Genomic DNA, 10,853 nt, shown 5'->3' on the forward strand with positions numbered 1-10,853 from the left:
GTATAGTTTGTAATCAGAAAATATGATACAGATGCACATTGGAATGAAATGTATTCATTAAAAGGGATCTAGGGGAGCCTGGGTGGCTCAGTTAGTTAAGCGACTGACTCTTGATTTTGGCTCAGGTCATGATCTCAGGGTCATGAGATCAAGCCCCAAGTCAGGCTCCATGCTCAGCGCAGAGATTCTCTTTTCCTTCTGTCCCTCCCCCCACTTGCTTGCTTGCTCTCTTTCTGAAAAATTTTTTTTAAAAAAAGGATCTATATATGTGGCCATGGAACGATAACCATGGAACTTTTTCATTATCAAAAGTGGGTTATACTTTCTGCCTCTGGACGCCGCCGAGTAAGCATCGTTAAAGTCTCCCCTCCCACTGTCATCAGGTCTAGGTCAGAGTCTCCCAAAGAGCCTGAACAGCTGCGGAAGCTCTTCATCAGAGGTTTGAGCTTTGAAACAACTGATGAGAGCCTGAGGAGCCATTTTGAGCAATGGGAAACGCTTACGGACTGTGTGGTAATGAGAGATCCAAACACCAAGTGCTCTAGAGGCTTTGGGTTTGTCATGTATGCCACTGTGGAGGAGGTGGATGCAGCCATGAACGCAAGGCCACACAAGGTGGATGGAAGAGTTGTGGACCCAAAGAGGGCTGTCTCAAGAGAAGATTCTCAAAGACCTGGTGCCCACTTAACTGTGAAAAAGATTTTTGTTGGTGGCATTAAAGAAGACACTGAAGAACATCACCTAAGAGATTATTTTGAACAGTATGGGAAAATTGAAGTGATCGAGATCATGACTGACCAAGGCAGTGGCAAAAAGAGAGGTTTTGCTTTTGTAACATTTGATGACCATGACTCTGTAGACAAGATAGTCATTCAAAAATCCCATACTGTGAATGGCCACAACTGTGAAGTAAGGAAAGCCCTATCTAAGCCAGAGATGGCTAGAGCTTCATCTAGCCAAAGAGGTCGAAGTGGTTCTGGAAACTTGGTGGTGGTCGTGGAGGTGGTTTTGGTGGGAATGACAACTTTGGTTGTGGAGGGAACTTTAGTGGTCGAGGGGGCTTTGGTGGCAGTCGAGGTGGTGGTGGATATCGTGGCAGTGGGGATGGCTATGACGGATTTGGTAATGATGGAAGCAACTTTGGAGGTGGCGGAATCTCTAATGATTTTGGCAATTACAACAATCAATCCTCAAATTTTGGACCCATGAAAGGAGGAAATTTTGGAGGCAGAAGCTCTGGCCCCTATGGCAAATACTTTGCCAAACCACAAAGCCAAGGTGGCCGTGGTGGTTCCGGCAGTGGCAGAAGGTTTTAATCACTGCCAGGAAACAAAGCTTAGCAGGAGGGGAGAGCCAGAGAAGTGACAGGGAAGCTACAGGTTACAACAGATTTGGGAACTTGGCCAAGCACAGTGGTGGCAGGGCCTCGCTGCTACAAAGAAGACATGTTTTAGACAATACTCATGTGTATGGGCAAAGAACTCGAGGACTGTATTTGTGACTAATTGTGTAACAGGTTATTTTAGTTCTGTGGAAAGTGTAAAGCATTCCAACAAAGGGTTTTAATGTAGATTTTTTTTTTTTTGCACCCATGCTATTGATTGCTAAACGTAATAGTCTGATCATGATGCTGAATTACAGAACAGGATTTAGGATCACTTTTATTTAAATACATATATTATGAGATAGAAGAGCAGAGTAACAAGAAGTAAAAAAAATGAGATCATGGCTCAGCAACTTAGTTACTCTGTGACCTTGGGCATGACATTTAACCTCCTGAACTTCTGTTTTTTCATTCATGAGACCCATGATAGAGTTTATCTTGAAAGGGTGTCAGGAGGAGTACATGAGCTACTGCATGAACACTTAAAACCGGCTTGACTTGTAATAAGCCTTTTAGTTACAATTATGGTTAGGTTATTTGTGAGCATAAAAATATCCATAAAACCATCCATTCATGCCTTACCGAAGTTATCTTGTGTGTGCATATGGGAGACTAGCTTAGTTTAAACTTATAAAAATTTATATATTAATAGGATTATACCATTTAAAGAAAGAGAAAATGCTCCTCCCTCTGGAGGCTGGAGAGATTGTCTGAGGTAATACCTTTTTTTTTTTTTTTTTTAAGATTTTATTTATGAGAGGGAAGAGAGAGAGCAGAGGGAGAAGCAGACTCCCTGCTGAGCAGGGAGCCCGATGCGGGGCTCCATCCCAGGACCCCGAGATCATGACCTGAGCTGAAGGCAGATGCTTCACCAACTGAGCCACCCAGGCTCCCAGTAATACTTTTTTTTAAAGAAAAACATATAGTCCATTTGTCTTTATAAGAGTCAAATGAATCCCTATGTTCTTGCCCACGGGTTTTATTGTGGGGTTGGGGGCGTCAGGTTTGAGCCTTACCTTGAGCCCCTAAGGTTCTGAGAGGCCTGAACACCCAGTTTGTGACTTGGGTTGGGGCTGGTGCCGCTGATTCTGAAACGGCTCGAAAGGAGGCTGGGGTGGGAGTTGGTGCTTTGGTGTTAGTGCCTTTAGGGAGCTGAAGGTCATTCCTGGGGCAGATCGCCCAGTGGGGCCAGTCGGCATCTGTACAGATTCAGGATCAACCAACTTTGTGTGTGTTGACCTGGGCACACAACATTGCCTGGCAGTTTTACACTAATATTCATTCTCCCGCTTTGAGGCCACTGTATTCCTACCTCTCCACTCTTTAAACTTGAATCTTTCTTTTTTTTTAAAGATTTTTTATTTATTTATTTATTTGACAGAGAGAGATAGTGAGAGCAGGAACACAAGCAGGGGGAGTGGGAGAGGGAGAAGCAGGTTTCCCGCTGAGCAGGGAGCCCGATGTGGGGCTCGATCCCAAGACCCTGGGATCATGACCTGAGCCAAAGGCAGATGCTTAACGACTGAGCTACTCAGGTGCCCCTAAACTTGAATCTTTCTGCTACCACCCCTGCCTCTCAGGTGCTGAATGTCCCCATAGTAGAGTCTACAGGAGCCAACAGTCAGGAATGTCCTCTTCTCGCTGCCATTTATTCTACAACATCTTGCAACAGTGCTGTCCTTCCTGGCTCATGTCCCCTCTTTGGTTATCTCCCCCTCCCACTCTCCCATGTGTGTTTTGGGGAGGGCCTCCAGCCTCTGCAGTCTCCCTCTTATACCTAAAACTCCTTCTTTTGTCTCTACCTCTTTCCGATTGTAAGGGCTCAGTCTTGGTCTCGTTTCTGACAAAGTCCCTGTGTGATCTTGCGCACTCCTGCGGTTTGAAATCCCACCTCTGTGCTACATTGGCGTCTCTAACCCAGATCTCTCCCCTGAACTCTCTGTAGTTGCTTACTAGATCTCAAGTCTCCTCTAAATTGGAGCTCCAGTTTTTCCCCTCTCCACTCTGCCCCTTGCTAGCCTTCTCTACTTTAATAAATGGTGTTTACTCCTGCCACAAACCTGGGGCTATCCTTGTCACCTCCATGTCTTCCCATATCCATCCCCATCACAAGCCTGATGATTCTAGTATATATTCCCAGTTCGTTCACTGCTTTCCCACCCCTCAAATGCAAACTGTAATTTCTTGTGATGACCAAAGCCCTCTAACTGGCTGTTTTGCTTCTGCTCATGCCCCTTCCAACCCATTCTCCACCATTGCCAGAGTGACATTTTATTTTATATTTTTAAGATTTATTTACTAGAGAGAAAACACATGCAGTGGGGGGAGGAGCAGGAGAGAGAATCTCAAGCAGACTCCGCAGAGCCTGACGCAGGGCTCCATCCCACAACCCTGAGATCATGATCTGAGCTGAAACCAAGAGTTGGATACTTGACTGACTGAGCCACCCAGGTGCCCCAGAGTGACATTTTATTTACTTATTTTTTAAAGATTGTATTTGAGAGAGAGCACAAATGGTGGGGGGAGGGGCAGAGGGAGAAGCAGGCACCCCCATGAGCAGGGAGCCTGAAGCGGGGCTTGATCCCAGGACCCTGAGATCATGACTTGAGCTGAAGGCAGACGCTTAACCGACGGAGCCACCCAGGCGCCCCCAGAGTGACATTTAAAATGCAACTCTAATTATTCTTTGCTTGAAGACTTCCAGTAGATTTTTACCGTGCCTTGGGTAACAGGTGAACTCCTCTTGGCCTGTGAGGCCTTGCACTGATCTGAGTCCCGCCTGGTGCTTGGTTGTCCCCTGTTCCAGGCTCCCTCTCCCTACCTTGTAGTTCCTGAGGCACTATTCCTGCCCCTGGTGTGGCCCCTGCAGGAGGAAGGCATCCCTGTTGCCTCCTGAACTGCATTTGCTCTGATTCTTCTGCCCATTGCTGATTGCACCTGAGGGAGCAGGGGGAGCTCTGAGGCGGAGTGCTTGCTTCCTTCATCCGTGCCACCTGGTCCTCTTTGGTTCCTCACCTGAGCAGTCACCCTGTCCTGCCACTTCCACCGCTTGCATATTTCAGAAGGGCTCCATTCTTCCCATTGTTACTGGTATTCCTCTTCAGGCCACCATTTCTCCCCCGGGATGTTCTAACAGCTCCTTCTACCTGCTTTCATATGATTTCCCCAGGGCCGTTCTCCAGGTGCAGCCAGGGTGAGTGTTCCAATTCAACAAATGCGATGTGTCATTTCAGATGTAGTTCTCAACTCTAGGAGCTTGATTTTGTTTTTTGCTTTTTTTTTTTTTAATATTCCGTTTCTGCCTAACTTTGAACATGTGGAATACAGTTATCTCTGTTTAAATGTCCTCGTCTGCTAATTCTAACATCTGTTGTCAGGTCTGGGTTGGTTTCAATTGCTTTGGCTTTTCACCCTCTTCATTACAGGTTGTATTTTCCTACTGCGTACTATGCCTGGCAATTTTCATTGGATGCCAGACATGAATTTCACCTTTTTTTTGTGCTGGGTGTTTTTATATTTCTGTAAACTTTTTTTTTTTTTTGATTTTATTTATTTGACAGCATGAGAGAGCACAAGCAGGGGGGAGGAGGCAGAGGGAAAGGGAGAAGCAGACTCCCCACTGAGCAGGGAGCCCGACGTGGGGCTCGATCCCAGGACCCTGGGACCATGACCTGAGCCGAAGGCAGACCCCCAACCGACTGAGCCACCCAGGTGCCCCTTCTGTAAACATTTTTAAACTTTGTTCTGGGATGTAATTAAGTGGCTTGGAAACAATTTGATTCATTTGAGTCTTGCTTTTAAGTTTGTTAGGCAACACAAGGGCTAATTTCCCCCCTTCTACTGAGGTAATACTTTATTTAAAGAAAAACATATTCTTCCATTTATCTTTATAACAGTCAAATGAATTCCTATCTTACAGATGAGGAAACTGAGGCTCCCAAAATTTAAGTGACACAGCTGGTAGGTGGTTGGAGTCTGGAATCTAACTCATGTCTGTCTAACCCCAACAGCCAGGCTTTTGTTGTGGTTGCTCCCAGCTTTGAGATATAATTGACATACACCATTGTATAAGGTGCTGATTTGATACACGTATATGTTTAGCTAACACTTTCATTATATCATGTAATTACCATTTTTTTGTGGTGAGAACATTTTAGATCTATTCTTAGCAACTTACAATTATATAATGCAATATTGTTAACTATAATCACCATGCTACACATTATATCCTCAGAACTTACTCATCTTATAATTGAAGTTTGGGGCCACCTGGGTGGCTCGGTTGGTTAAGCGTCTGACTCTTGATTTTGGCTCAGGTTGTGATATCAGGGTGGTGAGATGGGTGTTGGGCTCTGCGCTGAGCCTGCTTAAGATTCTCTCTCCCCCTGCCCCTCCTCAACCCATCCCCCAGCTTGTGCTCTCTCTTTTTTAAAAGAGTTATTTTATTTTATTTTATTTTTATTTTTTTAAAGATTTTTTATTTATTTCTTTGACAGAGAGAGACACAGCGAGAGAGGGAACACAAGCAGGGGGAGTGGGAGAGGGAGAAGCAGGCTTCCTGTTGAGCAGGGAGCCGGATGCGGGGCTCGATCCCAGGACCCTGGGACCATGACCTGAGCCGAAGGCAGACGCTTAACGACTGAGCAACCCAGGTGCCGTGTCCACATTCTTCGGATCTATACCCAGAAGTGGGATTGCTTGATCATATGGTGGTTCTATTTTAACTTTTTTGAGGAATGAAGTAAGACTCTTAAAACTCCATCCACTGTTGCTGGATTAGGAGGTTTTCCAGCCTGGCTGTTGGGAGCAGACAGGCTTCCCAGTCCTATGTGAGCTCCGGTGTTCCCTCTCGTTCTCAGGCTGTTTCCTCGCCTGCAAGCGATGAAGCCCTAGAGGGGACTGCAGATTCCCAGAGTCACCTCCATGCGACGCTTTCCTCTCCAGTCCTCTGGCCGGCTGACTAGCTCTGTGATCTTCCCTGACTCTGTCTCTTCAGCTCAAGGAGTTGGCTCAGTCTTCTTTCTTCCCCACTCTGGCTGGAAACTCTCAGACCAGTAAGCAGGGCCATCATAGAGGGCTCACCTCATTTATTCCCCATTCCTCGGGGACCACTATCCTTTGTTGCCTGTTGGCTATTCTCTGGGAAACCATGTTTCACGTGTTGTTTTTCAGTTGTTTCGGGCAGGAAGGTAAATTGGTTGTTGTTCCGCCATCTTGGTTGGCATTGAAACTTCCCTCCAGGTGTCATTTACCTTTTGTTTCGAGATAAAATTCACATAACACAGAATTTACCATTTAAAAATTTCAACCATTTTGAAGTGTACAATTCAGTGGCTTTTAAGACATTCACAGTGTTGTACGAACATGACCACTACCTACTTTCAGAACATTTTCACCTTTCCCCCCCAAAAAAGCCTGACCCATTAAGCAACCATTCCTCATTTCATTTTTTTTTTTTTTTTTTTTTTTAAGATTTTACTTATTTATTTGACAGAGACATAGCAAGAGAGGGAACTCAAGCAGGGGGAGTGGGAGATGGAGAAGCAGGCTTCCCGCGGAGCAGGGAGCCCGATGCGGGACTCGATGCCAGGACCCTGAGATCATGACCTGAGCTGAAGGCAGACGCTTAACGACTGAGCCACCCAGTTGCCCCTCTCATTTCATGTTTAAATGATGCCCCACTGCCCTCGGGAGAAGGCCCACGTGACTCCCAATGCCGCCCGGTGGCTCCTAGGGGGATGAAGTGTGATTCCTGTCCTGGAAAGCTCTTCTGATTTGCTGGCTCACACCTATCCATCCTTTTGCTCTCCATTGAGCTACTTCTCTGACCAGAAGCCTTTCCTGATACCCCAAAAAGGGGGCCACATTCCCTCCTATTTGCTCTGCTCTGGACACTGAAACTTCTCCTAGCACTTCACATGCTAAGCTGTGTCTGCCCCTTGGTCTGGCTGCTCTTCTGCTAGCTACACTGGGGGCCAGCTCAGGTCTGCCGTGTGCCCTTGTATTCCTGTGCCTGGCGCACGGTAGGTGCTCAGGTATTTACTGAAATGAAGGAATGTGTCATCCGTCCCTGGGGACCCAGGTTCTAGAGGCCCAGTGACTGCACCATGCCCACTGTTAGCATCGTGCCGAGTCAGGGCCAGGGACTTTGCCTTTATCTCAGAGAGAGAGGCGGGGGTAGAGCACAAGCCCAGAGGGCCAGCTTCCTGCCTGCCCTGCGAGGCAGCTCCCGGCCCGTTTGAGTTCTCCTAGTACTGCCTGCCCGTGTGCAGAGAGGGTCAAGTCGACAGGGTGGAAATGGGGACTGGTTTTCCTTCTTTAGTAACTCCTACCGATGATGGCGTTTTGGCGGCTTTTCCTCCCTGCTGGGTGGTGGGGGATGCTTCACCACATCCTACTAGATTCCATAGCTTTCTGGTTCCTTTTGGTTAAAATCAATTTTTGACTTAGAAGGTAAGCCTCAGTCTTAATTCATTTTAAAACTTCAATCTCAAACTCATTGCAAGCTCTTCTCCTCCGCCCCCCCACCCCCACAGGCTGGAGCTGGGGCTGGAGCATGGGTGCTGAACACACCTCCCCTCTCCCCTGCAGATGTTGGGCTCTTGTGTGGGCCTCCTGCAGCCAACGCCAGGGAGGACAGCTGGAAGGAGAAGAGATTGTACTCGTGTGACAGGCCACATGTTGGTTATGGGCAGTGTCCTGGCTTCGGTCTGGGTGTTGGGCTCTGTGAGGGGCTGCTGGCCTCCACTCTGTGTAGGGGCATGTGTGACCGCGTGTTTCCATATGGCTGGATATTCCCACCCCTCTGAGAATGGCAGCCGTGCCTCTTCCATGCCTTTCCTGGGCGGGGCTTCCTACTGCGTTGTCCAGGACCCCCTCCCTTAATAACCACTGGGGTCCTTTTCATACCCTTTGAGGGCCATGGAGAACAGGATGGGGTGAAGGTTTCCTGGGCACACCATATCCGAGGATCTTCAGGCCCTACAGTCCTGGGCTACTCTAGCAGGTGAGAAATCTCTGGACCAGGAGCAGCCACCAATATTTAAGTTCAAGTCCCCACATGCCAATGATCCTCCCTTTCTCTCTGTTGTTTGGTAAGAAGACTGAAAAGGAACCATATTCTTAGGCTCCCAGAATGCTCCCCTAAGAGCCCTGTCTCACTCTGCTTGGCTCCGTGGGTAGCACCAGGTGGGCCCACAATTTCTGCAGCTCAACAGGCGTGCATCTGGGGGACAAAATACCATTCTCCCCTTCTTGCAGGTCCCAGCCCTCAGGTGTGGTTCATTTGGAGCCAGTCTTGGCCACAGGATGGGGAGGAACCCCTTTCTTTCACGGTGGACATGGCTCTTCCCTGCAGACACCAAAAGCTGACCATCTCCTTTCCTAGGCCCCTTTCCTCTCCTGGTGGCTGGTTCTGCCTCTCTCAGCAAGCGCAGAGCTAACTTTAGGACATGCTGTACGTGGTGACTTTTGGAGACCTTAGCCACATGGGCTCAAGCAACAGGGGAATCAGTGGCCCATCTTCCGTTCTTCTGCTCCAGTTAGAGTGAGCGCTTACTAAGGGGTGGTTTATCTTTGCAGCCTTCAAGTCCACAGCCCTGCCTGGGACAGACAGTTTGTGGGATTGAATTACAGCAGGAAGTCGGACAGCAAAGTGGCTGCCTGTATTCCTGAATGCACAGGATCCCAGGAGGATCTGTGACTACACTCCTCATGAAGAGGCCTCTTTTCCTGTAAGAAGGGGCCGGATTGAGGAGCCACTTCTCTGAGCACACAGTGGAACAGACTGCAGGTGCTGCCTTCCTCTGGTGCCTGAGGAGTGGGAGGGGGTTTCCATGGTGATGGCACGTACCATCCCTGCCCTCCATCTTGCAGGGCCACTGCAGAGGTGGGAGCTGCTTGCCATCGGTATGCTGCTCGGAGCCTGGGCCACAGCTGGCTTTCGGCTTCCTGCACCCTTGCACTGACCCTGGAAGGGACGCAGCCCCTCGGGGGCACTATGGGAGACTAACCTGGAGGTGTCAGGGGAGAGCACATAGTTAAGAAGCATCTTCATCTTCCTAGAAAGATCAAAAGCTAGTTGAGCACAGTGTTCTGCACGGGTAGGTTGAAAACTGGGCGTGTACCTAGAGCAGTAAAACAGATCATCTTTCTGTCCTGCATTGTAGGGGGAGGCAGATGGCTGAGGATTGTGTGGAGAGATGCTGAAGGGGACAGTCGGGGAAAGAGAGACAGGGAGAGCAGGTACTTCGTTATTTACAATTGTATGTATAAGATGACTTAATAAGCTCTTATTTTTTATTGTTTCAGAATCTGCACAATCCGATTCCCTTCATTCATACAGAAAATATTGAGTGGTCCCTATGTGCCAGGCACTGTTCTAGATACTAAGGATATAGCACTGAACAAAACAGATAAAAATCTCTGCCCTCAGCCAGAAACCACCACCTATCTACAAAATAATAGTAAGGTATACCATATGCTAGAAAGTGGTGGGTGCCATGGAAAAGATAAAGTAGGGAAGGAGGAATGTCCTGTGGGTGAGTGGATGGATGGGTGGGTTGAGATTTTAAATAAGTTATGGGGGTCCTCATTGAGAAGGTACTTATGAGCAAAGATTTGAAGGAAGTGAGAAAAAAGGACTGAGAATATCCAGGGGTAGGACTATCCAGGCATAAGCGAGAGCTAGTGCAAAGGCCCTGAGGTAGGAATGGACTTGGCATGTTTGAGGAACTGCCGAAAGGTCAGTGGGGCTGGAGCACAGTGAATAATAGGGAGTTAGGAGACAATGCCAGAGAGGTAGCAGGGGCCTAATCATGTAGGACATAAAAAATGAGTTTGGATTTTAAGTGTAGGTCCCTGGGGTGGGGGTGGGGGTGTCAAAAGACTATTGGAAATAAGGTATTGTTGAGCTGGGAAGATGGAGACTTTGGTGCTTGAAGGTCAGATTATGGAGAGTTTGAAGTTATTGGTAGTGATAATGTCTAGCAGATGACCACAGGAATGAGTGACAGGTACATGGAGGACAAGCTCATGGGAGAATTGTCCAGTAATTTTGAGAGCAGGGTCCTGAAAGGAAGAAACTGAATGAAGGAGTGGTGTTAGAATGGTACTGAGTTAGGAGCCAAAATCTCCAAGGAGGGAAGGGAGTGACCCAGGTCTTTGCAACAAGACAGGCCAATGGATAGTGTAGTCTGATGACATGAGGTTCTGAGCTGGGGCTTTGGGGCAGAGAAAGGGAGAGTGGCCTGGAAGCAGCAGTGAGGATCCCTGGTGGCAGTGGATGGGGCGTCCTCTTCACTGATGCTGACAGGAGGCCGGGGGGAGGGTTGGCAGCTGGGAGCCAAGGTTCCCTTGAGGTGTGATGTATACTGCTATTAAGAACTCCTCTTTATCTTAGTGAAACCTAAATGGGAGTATCACTGCTCAATACTAGGTTTCTTAGTCTGGGTGAATTTGAGTGAGGATA

The 10,853-nt window shown here is 47.9% G+C and overlaps 1 pseudogene; it reads left to right on the forward strand.

Annotated features, from left to right (window-relative positions):
* The first annotated feature begins 271 nt into the window (after positions 1 to 271).
* Positions 272 to 1,989, forward strand: LOC116631907 (annotated as a pseudogene).
* Positions 1,990 to 10,853: the final 8,864 nt, after the last annotated feature.

Source organism: Phoca vitulina, unplaced genomic scaffold, assembly GCF_004348235.1.
Source record: "Phoca vitulina isolate PV1807 unplaced genomic scaffold, GSC_HSeal_1.0 scaffold6, whole genome shotgun sequence".
Taxonomy (NCBI): domain Eukaryota; kingdom Metazoa; phylum Chordata; class Mammalia; order Carnivora; family Phocidae; genus Phoca; species Phoca vitulina.